Below are 11,294 nucleotides of genomic sequence, written 5' to 3'. Positions count from 1 at the left end.
AGGATCAGGACCCTGGTCTGTATCTATTTTCCTGGCCTCTTTTCCAAGCCCCGATTTGGAAAAGACTAAAATCCCAACACAATGGGCTATAAAGTTCCTTTAAAATGACATTGGGCCAAATGGTAGCAGGAACTGCTCTCGTGGACTAGGAAATCTTAGATTCTATTGGAAAACCACAAAACCTTGGGAAAGATTGCAGAGCTCTGATTTATTTACTAAACTCCTTTCGCATGGCCATGTAACCCACACACCTCCTGGGTGTGGTGTTCTATCCCGTCTAGTGGCACCGAGACCACTTAGAGAGAGAGATAAAAAAATGAGTCTGCTCTACAGCCTTAGCTAACAGCCCGTTGGCTATTAGCTGATGGGATACAGGCTCATGCATTCAGTTCCAGAGGTCCTAGGTTTGATCCTGCCCACCAACCACTGGGGTCTGTCGGCATTACACCCACACCTATGGTTTCTTACTAACATTTCAGCATGGAGAAGAACAGGAGTACTTGTGGCACCTTAGAGACTAACAAATTTATTAGAGCATAAGCTTTCGTGGACTACAGCCCACTTCTTCGGATGCATATAGAATGGAACATATATTGAGGAGATATATATACACACATACAGAGAGCATAAACAGGTGGGAGTTGTCTTACCAACTCTGAGAGGCCAATTAATTAAGAGAAAAAAAAAAAACTTTTGAAGTGATAATCAAGCTAGGCCAGTACAGACAGTTTGATAATAGGTGTGAGAGTACTTACACGGGGAGATAGAGTCAATGTTTGTAATGGCTCAGCCATTCCCAGTCCTTATTCAAACCGGAGTTGATTGTGTCTAGTTTGCATATCAATTCTAGCTCTGCAGTCTCTCTTTGGAGTCTGTTTTTGAAGTTTTTCTGTTGTAATATAGCCACCCGCAGGTCTGTCACTGAATGACCAGACAGGTTAAAGTGTTCTCCCACTGTTTTTTGAGTATTTTGATTCCTGATGTCAGATTTGTGTCCATTAATTCTTTTGCGTAGAGACTGTCCGGTTTGGACTAACACGGCTGTTACTCTGAAACATTTCAGCATGGGTAACCTTTCTCCCCAGAATTTGGGAGATTAATTCTGTCCATCTCCAGCACTTATACACCCCCCCATTACCATAGTATCTCACAGTCTTTAATGCATTTATCTTCACAACATGCTGGTGAAGACTATTGCTTCCATTTTTCAGATGGTGGCACAAAGAGACTAAGTGAGCAGCCTATATCAGGGTTGGCCAAACTTAATGGCCTCTGAGCCGCATAGGACAATCTTCAGAAGTTTGAGAGCCTGGGGCTTGGGGCTTCAGCCCAGCGGGGAGGGGAGTATCTGGGCTTCAGCCATGCAGGAGGGGTCTGATGGGGCTTGGGGCTGAAGCCCTGATCCTGCTGAAGCCCTGAGCCCTGACAGGCATGTCTGGTGGGGCTGAAGCCTCCAAGCTCTGCCCCGCACCCCACCCCACCCCACCCCACACACACACTGGGCAGAAGCCAGAGGCGACACGTGGGGGCCATGTGAGGTCACATACTCTCCCAGATTTTTGCCAGGGTTTGCTGGCCCCACTCGGTCACATGGTGCTGCTGGGCCCCCTCTCTGCATGACAGCTGCTGGATCCAGCAAGCTGGGAGCTGCAGCCATGGGGAGAGGCAGCAGCAAACAGCGGGGAGCTGCAGGGAGAGATGCTGCTTTTGTTGCTGCCTCTTCCTGCGGAGCTAAAGCAGGGGCCTGCAGCTCCCTGGGGTTAGCGCACTTGCTTGAAACGTGACAGATCCCGGTGCCTCCCTGCAGCTCCCAGCTGTTTGCCGCTGCCTCTCCATGATGCAGAGCTAACACCTGGGTGCTGTAGGGAGGAGCCGCTGAGGGTAAGATGGGGGGTGTGCCGTAGGGGGCATGACTCATGCTGTTGGGGGAACCTTTAAAGTGTGCCCCATATATAGGGTTACCATACGTCCGGATTTTCCCGGACATGTCCGGCTTTTTGGTCCTCAAATCCCCGTCCGGGGGGAATTGCCAAAAAGCCAAACATGTCCGGGAAAATGCCGGCATCCCTGCCCCAGTCCCCTGCTTACCTGAGCGGCTCTGGCAGGCTGCGAGCTGCAGGTGGATTCCCCGCTGCGGCGGCGGTGACTGCTGCTGCTCCCCCCAGACACCTCAGCTCTGTGTAGCTGAAGAGCTGAGCTGCCCGAGCGCTACCGGCTTCACGGTTTGCCGAGCAGCCCCCAGACCTCCAGACCCTGAGCCCCTGGCCGGGCGCTTCCCCTCCTGGGCTCCGGCTGCACTAGGGAAGCACCCGGCCGGGGGCACAGGGTCTGGAGGTCTGGGGGCTGCCTGGCAAACCATGAAGCTGGTAGTGCTCGGGCAGCTGTTTCGCGGCTGGGAAGGAGGAGGGGGAATGCGGGGCGCTCAGGGGAGGGGGTGGAGTTGGGGCAGGGACTTTGGGGAAGGGGCGGGGCCAGGGCCCCATGGAGTGGCCTTTTTTTTTAAAAACCTTAAATATGGTAACGCTACACATATAGGGTGACCAGACAACAAGTGTGAAAAATTGGGACAGGGGGTGGGGGATAATAGGCGCCTATATAAGACAAATCCCCAAATATTGGGACTGTCCCTATAAAATCAGGACATCTGGTCACCCTAGCCCCATACTCTCAGCAGGCACCAGTCATCTCTGTCCCTAGCCACACCACCCCATCGCAGGGCAGAAGCCCCGAGCTCCCCCCCAGTCTGCTAGGTGGAAAGGGGGGGGCACTGAAGGGTCCGCGAGCTGCGTGTTAACCCTAAAGGAGCTGCATGCAGCTCACAGCCATGGTGTGGCCACCCCTGGCTTAAGTCACACAGGAAGGCTGTGGTAGAGCAAAGAATGGCACCGGGATCTGTCACATTTCAAGCAAGTGCGCTAACCCCGGAAGCATCCTTTCTAGGCGGACTATTAACAAAGGGAATGGTCATGGGGATCTATCTGAGCTGTTTCCAGGGCAACAATCACCTCTGAATGCCATTGCGGATGCCTGCCCGCTAGGAATCCCTGACGGGGGAAGGGAGGGGTGTTCCTTTCTACAGCAGTTTCCCCCAGCGCTCTCTGGCATGACTCAGACATACATTTTCATTGCTTGTCATGCAGAACACAAAATGCTGCTTGAACATTTGTAGTCGCACGCTCCTCTGACAGAATAATGGATTCGTTCTTTCTGTCAGGGTAAATCACCAGCAGCCCTTGTGCCCAGGCAAAGATTGCAAAAAAGGACCTGGTGCCTCTGACCTTTGGGTAACAGTAAGTTCTGATTATTTTTCACTTTCATTACCCTCCACCCACCCAAGTGCTCTTCAGTTCTTAAGCTTCAGACAATTGAATGCTTCGCTAACAAAGACATGTGACGAACCTGCCTCTGCCATTTGGTTTTAATTGGAGATTTCACGCTCCAGGGGTGAGACATTTAAAGCCAATATTAAATCCATTCCTACAGCCAGTTTGACCTCACTTATATTTTGTTCCTTGATGCAGATTTCGTCACATCCCCACTGGCAGGCTTCCCTCATCCCCTCCTGGTCTCATGCACCGGCAGTCATTGTTTGATCTACCTAGGTAATGTTGGAGGCAGTGATAAACTCACAGGCAATCCCTCAGCAAGAAACTAGCTCCTGAGCTGCTGTAGACAGGCATTGCTGATTTACACCAGTTTCTCTCAGGCACTTGTATGGCCCCCATCACCACAGTATCTGAGCAGCTCACACTCTGTAATGTATTTATCCTCCCAGCATACCTGTGAGGTAGGGCAATGCTGTTGTCCTCATTTTATGGTTGGAGAATGAGGTACAGAGGGACACAGAACTGAGCCCCAATCTCCCCTGGCTCTGGCTAGTACTCTAGCCACTGGACCACCTTTCACTGAGGATCTGGCCACAAAAACATCTGCACTTCCCAGGGTCTTTTTCTCTGAATGTGCCTTGCTCACCACCCTTTCTCCCCACCACTACATCACCACCATCGTCATCATCTTGGCTAATATGACACAGTCCCCTAGGCAGCCTACCGGGGGTGAAGTCACTATACTGGTTAGAACAGGCCAAGACTCAACATTTTTTAGTCTCTGTCTCTCTTGTGGGGGGCATCAGAAGAGTTAATCTAATTCTTGTGCTAAACGGTCGCTTCGTAAAGACACAGCAGCAGTCCTTGGGTTCATTATGTAAATATGGTATTAATTTTATTGTAAGCACACCTCGTATATGCAGATCCCATTGCAAATGAATGGATCTGGCGGTGTCTAGAGGCAGAGCTGGTGGCACCTAACACAAGTAACTAGCTCAGGCAGGATAGAGAGCAGGAGAATGAGTACTCAGCCCATCAGTGACCTCTCCCATAGACAAAAAACATTCCAGCTCCCGGATGAATCAAATGACCCATGCTTTCCAGCAACAAGGCAGAAGTGGGTTTAATTGTTTGTCCTTCAAAATATATCTGCATTCAGAATTTTTGTATCCCCTTTAGTGAATGTGCTGGGCAGCCATGCTCCCACTGATTTTAGGTGGAGCCATGCGTGCTCTTTACCTCTGAAATCAGGCCACGCTTCAGGAAAGTGATGAGCACATAGCAGCGGCTTGAGTCAGGCAGCTGCTTTGCCTATACAGAGACATCAATATACCTGATCTATAGCTCACCACTCCCCTGTGATTCCAGTCCTGGGCCCTCACAATTCTACCAGTGCACTCACTCCTGACCTGCAGCATCGCTGGCTATTCCAGTCCTGGATCCTTGCTAGCCGTGTAGCAGCTTTGTGATGTGGACAAATGGGAACTAAGAGAAAACTCAGAGCGGTCAAGAGGACAGTCCTCAGCGAGGGCAAACCAGGATCACTTTATTGGTGTCAGTGGATTTACACACATTTACAATAAGCTGAGGATCTGACTCATTGTCCTTTGTGACGTAAATCAGGACTACAGAAGTGAGAGTCTAATGAACAATGCCACTATGCCATTTAATCCCTGTGGAATCTCAGTTCTAGATAGCCTGGTCCTGTAAGTGCTCAGTGTTCATATGAAACAGAGCCCAAGGAACAATCTCAGGGCACAGACATTCCCTCCTTAGAAAGTGGGATTGTTAAAGACTAATGCCACAGTTATCCATGCATTTACTCTAGCTGCCAAACTGTTTTGCATTTCTCCCCGGCTTCCTCCTCCAACCCGCCCTGTAAATAACACGGAGAGTAACCAAGAACGATAGCTCCTGTTGTTGGTTTAATGTTTTAATGCCTTTGTGCTCTGTGTGTCATGCTGGAATACTAAGCGCAGACTCGGATGCAATGTTTTAGTCCCTGTCTGCAGTGGCCGATGGGAGTTGAAAGAGTCTGTACACAGCTGATAACGTGGAATCAGAGACAGCAATGTTGCGGCCAGGGATGCCACTTTAAACAGTTTCCAAATGGGGGGAAAATGACATTGTCTTCCAGATCTGTGCCTGGGGCGTCATAAAAGGAATTAGACTGGATAACATTTCCAAACCCAGCACACTGGGATCAGTGCTGAAACACAGCAAATAAAATCCCTGAAAAACCCAGCATACATGCTACATATCCAGCCTAAGACCTGCAATTGCTGCAAGTCATTACCATTCAATGGCTGTTTGGCGGCCTATGTGAAATAAATGTATGGTCTCAAGCCAGTTTCTAGCGAAGAAACCACAACAACTAGCAGTAATCGGTCCCTTTGTTGTCAGCATCAGCATATATACAGTTGATGAGTGAATGATCCATATGGACTCAACTGTCCTCTCAGCTCCTACGGGTTCTCTCCAGGTCAGGCTTGAAGGGTATGGCTGGTGGACCATATGAAAAGCACGTAGTACCACTGCCCACACTGTACCTGTTCTGGGGATGAGAATGCCATGACTGTCCATTGTGAACTTTTCACCTGTGCTGAATTCACTCCAAACATGTACAATAAAATAAAGAAATTATCTGTAGGGCCGAGATGATTTGCTTAGTAGGAAAAATATAGTTGAATTCAATATCCCAGTGCATGGTTACGACTGTTCCACTCCAAAACCAAAGAACACCCTAAAGTCTTAGAGGACTGGTGGAGAACTTGGGGCCAGAGCAGATGTGGGTGAGGGGGAAACTTTCTCCATGGCTGATGACTCTGCTCCCTCACCCGGGGCCTTTAAACTGCTGCCAGAGCCCCCGGCTGCCGCTGCTACCCCAGGGCTCCGGCAGCAGGGCTCCGGGGGCTATTTAAAGGGCCGGGGCTCCCCTGCTTCTACTGCCCTGGGCCCTTTAAATACCCGCCGGAGCCTGGCGGAGCGGCGGCGGGGCTCCGGCAGCTATTTAAAGGGCCCAGGGCAGAAGAGGCAGCGGGAGCTCCGGCCCTTTAAATAACCCCCGGAGCCCCGTTGCCACTACCCCAGGGCTCCAGCAGCGTGGCTGGAGCCCCAGGCCCTTTAAATTGCCACCTGGGGAAGCCGTACCGGGGCGTACCGGCTTACTTTCACCTCTGACCTCTTCATTGCCTTGTTCCCATCTGTTCTTTTCTCTATCTGTTTGCTTTGATCTGTGGCCAAGCACTCTTAACACAGATTAAAAAAAATCTAAATCAACATTACCAATTGGCTTGGATTCACCTGGCACATTGCCTATCTTTCAGGAAGATATTTAATTTACGGTGTTGGCTTTTTAATTTGGAAAGTTATTTGGGATATTATTGCCAATTTCTCGTCTTGTTTATTGACTTCAAACTTAAGTTGGTCATCACAGCTGTTTGAATCCGAGTGTACCGTACTGTATGTTAATTTACAGAATTTCACCACTGAAAATTTATAAGATTGCTTGATAGTTCTCTTCTCTTTGCTCCTATTCTTGGCATTCCATGAGCAAGAAAAATTCTGGGTTAACATGCTCTTGCTCAATTTGTTTCCTTCTAAATTCCCCCACAGTTCAGGCTGCCAGTTACTTAGGGCCAACTTCTGCAGCCTTAGTAACTTGTTTTGCTCACTCACGGCCTGCAGATTCTGGCCTTGCATGTGGAATCTCATATCATGATACTATAACGATATATTCAGGTATCTATCTTTGTTCATTGTGAGTAGCCCCATTGACACAGCGTGTAAAGCTAAGCACACGCATACATTTTTGCATGATTGGGGTCTAATGCAGGACTAGAGCAGAACGCCCATTGAAGTCAATGGGGGTTGTCAACTTCATAGTAGGGTTTATGCTGGGAGGACTGAGACCTCCTAGTAGTCTGGCAGTCTTAAAGGGGCAGACCACTACAATAACCCATGGCTGATGGGATAAAGATGGGCTAGACTTTAATTTTAAAATGGAAAGATTCACTGGCTGCAAGCTCAAGACCCTTAGATATTTAAACAAGTTATCCTGAGAGTCAATTGATGTCCTGCCAGAGCATTTCCTTATACTATGTACTGGTTTCCCTTCAGTTGTGTTGGCGTCTCTCTGCTTTGAGGGTGCTGTGCCAAAGTTATCTCATGTTACGAAATCCCAAGCACTTAACTGGAAAAGGTTTCAATTCCCTCTTGATCATTCAGGAAATGTGCCTTATTTCAGCATCGCTTACTGAATGTTGGGGTGGGGTGGAGGTTAAATATGTGACAGATAGCAACATTGTACAATTTTATCACTAGTTTTGTGATATTTGGTGTTTTGCTTAAAGCTCCAATTCCTGGAGTCAGGTGATTACATGAGAACATCAGCTTTTATTACTAAAAAAAGTAGGTGTCTGGCTCTCATGATTGCAGAGAAAAGCTTGACAAACATGATCTGAGTGCACCTTGTCGGAGAATAACTCTCTGCTTCCACAACCTTGAAGGCTCAGAAATCAGAAGGCAAAAGGAAACAATCCAAAATTAATTTTTAAAAGTCTCTTGATTTTTAAGACAAACTCATGAGTTTTTGAGGGCCCAACTCATTATTTTGGGATTGGCAATACTGTTCATACTCTCTCCAATCACCCCTGCCACCTCTCTTGTCTCTATCTTCATGAGGACAACACCAGCTAGGAAGAATGGGTTTGTTTGGCTACAAACTCAATTCAATCTCAAATTAAAGGAGAATTACATAGGGGGGGAAATGGTTTATGCCTCCCTGCACCTTTTAAAATTATTTTTCCTCTTTGTAATGTATTAAAAAAATGCTTGAAAAGTTTTTTTGATTGTTTATTAAGTGGGTTTATTTCCCCCCCTGCTTGTTTCTTACCGTAGAAGCAGCAGGTCTGTAAAGGCTGGTCTTCTCTAGTTTTGCTAGAGGACCCATTGAAAATGCCAGAGATGCAGGCTATGAGCTTTCTCAGCCCTTATCTGAAGGGCTAATGGTGTTGAATCTTTACCAGAGACTGCTTTTCTCTCAAGTGTTTAAGTCAAACACATATTAACCCTGTGGGCTTAAGTGGGCCTTGAGTGATGCATAGATCTTGTGCTGCTCCTCCACACAGGTAAACTCCACCCCTTGTACCGTAGGTGTGCACAGCACTTCATTGCAATGGAATTTAGTCTGAATTAGGGTTGCACAATTTGGCCCACTCTATAACCCTGACTCAGATCTCCTGTTCACTGGTTTTATACCACTGTAGCATCACTGACTTCAATGGAATTACTCCTGATTACTACAAGTGTTAGTGAGAGGAGAATGAGGCTGGGTGGGTACAAGAAGAGTGGGCTAAGCAGTTGTGATTGTGACAGTAAAATCCCGTCTCTTCCCACACTGCCACCTAGAACTCCCAGCAAACCTGATCAGTTTTTGAAGTCAGATAATGACCTTGTTTTGTGCATCGGTTTCATGTCACTCTGCCCTTACTGCTTCTAGCTGAATGCAAAGCTTTGAAATCTCTCTTGGAATCTCACAAAACTGGGTGACTGGGCAACAAAATGGCAGATGAAATTTAATGTTGATAAATGCAAAGTAATGCACATTGGAAAACATAATCCCAACTGTACAAATAAAATGATGGGGTCTAAATTAGTTGTTACCACTCAAGAAGGATCTTGGAGTCACTGTGGATAGTTCTCTGAAAACATCCACTCAATGTGCAGTGGCAATTAAAAAAGCTAACAAAATTTTAGGAACTATTAGGAAAGGGATAGATAAGACAGAAAATCTCATATTGCTTCTATATAAATCCATGGTACGCCCACATCTTGAAAACTGTGTGCAGATCTAGTCACGCCATCTCAAAAAGAAAAATACATTGGATTTGGAAAAGGTATAGAAAAGGGCAACAAAAATTATTAGGGGTATGATGGAACAGCTTTCATATGAGCAGAGATTAATAAAACTGGGACTTTTCAGCTTGGAAAAAAGACGATTAAGGGGGGATATGATAGAGGTCTATAAAATCATGGCTGGTGCAGAGCAGGTAAATAAGGAAGCGTTATTTACTCCTTCTCATAACACAAGAATTAGGGGTCACCAAATGAAATTAATAGGCACAAGATGGATCACCTGATGATCACTAAAAACAATGAGGAGTACTTGTGGCACCTTAGAGACTAACACATTTATTTGAGCATAAGCTTTCGTGGGCTAAAACCCACTTCATCAGATGCATGGAGTGGAAAATACAGTAGGAAGATATATATACACAGTACATGAAAAGATGGGAGTTGCCTTACCAAGTCAGGGGTCAGTTCTAATGAGACAATTCAATTAAACTGATCACTGTTCTGTTCATTCCCTCATGGGCCACTGTCAGAAGACAGGATACTGGGCTAGAGGGACCATTGGTCTGACCCAGTGTGGCCGTTCTTATGTACCCATATCCAAGAGTTTGAAAGTGAGGATGGGACTTGAGTTATGGGCAACATTTGAGCTATAACTTGAGTTATCTCTGCAGTGAAAACAATACCATAAGAGACACTCTCTGTCACCTCCCACAGCTGGATACTGAATGCATCAAAGACTTTTTTAGTCCTGGAGAAGGATGGCTGGAAACAAAGACCCTGTTGCCACAGGATCTCAATCCTGAAGTATACACAGAAAAGAGGTCAAGGTGGGTATAACCCCACAGTGAGCTTATTGTGGGTGGGTGAGGAGGGGGAACTGGAGGGACAGCTGAGAGGCATTGCACAGGGAGAGGAGATTTCAAGGCCTGTCAGCAGGTGGTTAGAAGAATGCTCATTTTGGTCTGTGAAGATGGGGGTGAATGGATCATCGAGGAATTTTTCCCATGACAAATGCCCTCACTGACCCACAGAACTACCAGACACTTTGCGCCTCCACCAAAGTCTCTGTCCCACAGAGGAAACCATCCCACCCACCTCCACTAGTGATTGGCTCCTATTTAAACACAGGACCCCCAATTACCTGGGGACAACTGGGCTTTCAGAGAAGCTGACTCTGTGCTTGGCTTGTGAACAAAACCTGGCTATGAAAGACTTCAGGGGAGGAATCTTTGCTGGTTCCTAGCATTTTTAAGTTATTTCTCCCCTCCCTGAGGAATGTGTGATAGCATTCAGAATTTATCAGTTACCCTAGGAAGTCTAGCTAGGAAGAGCCTTGACAGTGCCTCATGCACTGCTCTAGGCATCCACGGTCTGTACCAGTGCCCTAGCAAGAAACAGAAGAACACAACCTGTGCAGAAGTAATAATAAGAGATGGTATCTCTGAGTTGTCCTGTGAATTTTCTCCCACCAATGACTTTGCCTCCCCACCGCTACTGCAAGGCATCAAACTAAGTGGTGACACAATAGCTTGCATATTGGTAACACCATCCATCCATAATTTATATAGATATGTAAATATTCCTCTCACAACCCTCTTGAGGTAGGACACCTACGGCTGATTATCCCCATTTTGTAGCAGGGGTAAATGAAAAGCAGAGAGTAGAGCTGGTTAAAACTCAGAACTTCCAGTTCACAGGAAATTGACATTTTGAAATCTAGTTTCATTCTCATTCAGAACAAAACCAATGTATCAAAATTCCGCATGAACTAGAAATTCTCTAAAATGTTTGTTTTGGAAACACCAGCACAGGGTGTTTCCAAAACAGAATATGCTCCCCAGACCCAGGCAGCTGCTGACTGATATTGGCATGATTCTTCTCAGTTTCACAGCTGCCCACCACTGAAAAGCAGCCCTCTAGCTGAAAAGAATCGTATCAGTTACAGTCAGCAGCTGCCAGAACTTGCATGGTCTCAGGTGGGATGCCATCGGGGGTCCCAGTTCCAGGGCAGTCTGCAGCCCTATGAAGCCCAGGCTTTCTAGCAGCTCGCTAGGCCAACTGGCAGGAAACTGGGCAGATGTGCAACAGACACTTGCCTTTGATTTGTCAGAA

General features: G+C 47.0%; 1 long non-coding RNA gene across 1 annotated transcript in view; it reads left to right on the top strand.

Moving 5' to 3' along the window:
• The first annotated feature begins 3,043 nt into the window (after positions 1–3,043).
• The window catches only part of LOC101938564 (uncharacterized), a 41,826-nt gene continuing 33,575 nt past the window's right edge, over positions 3,044–11,294 (top strand). Inside the window, exon 1 of the long non-coding RNA XR_255778.5 lies at positions 3,044–3,290. This is a non-coding gene — a long non-coding RNA (uncharacterized LOC101938564). The remainder of the gene's footprint in view (positions 3,291–11,294) is intronic.

Source organism: Chrysemys picta, chromosome 1, assembly GCF_011386835.1.
Source record: "Chrysemys picta bellii isolate R12L10 chromosome 1, ASM1138683v2, whole genome shotgun sequence".
NCBI classification, from domain to species: domain Eukaryota; kingdom Metazoa; phylum Chordata; order Testudines; family Emydidae; genus Chrysemys; species Chrysemys picta.
Note: the sequence above shows the minus strand (reverse complement) of the source record. Positions and strands in the feature narration are given on the sequence as shown.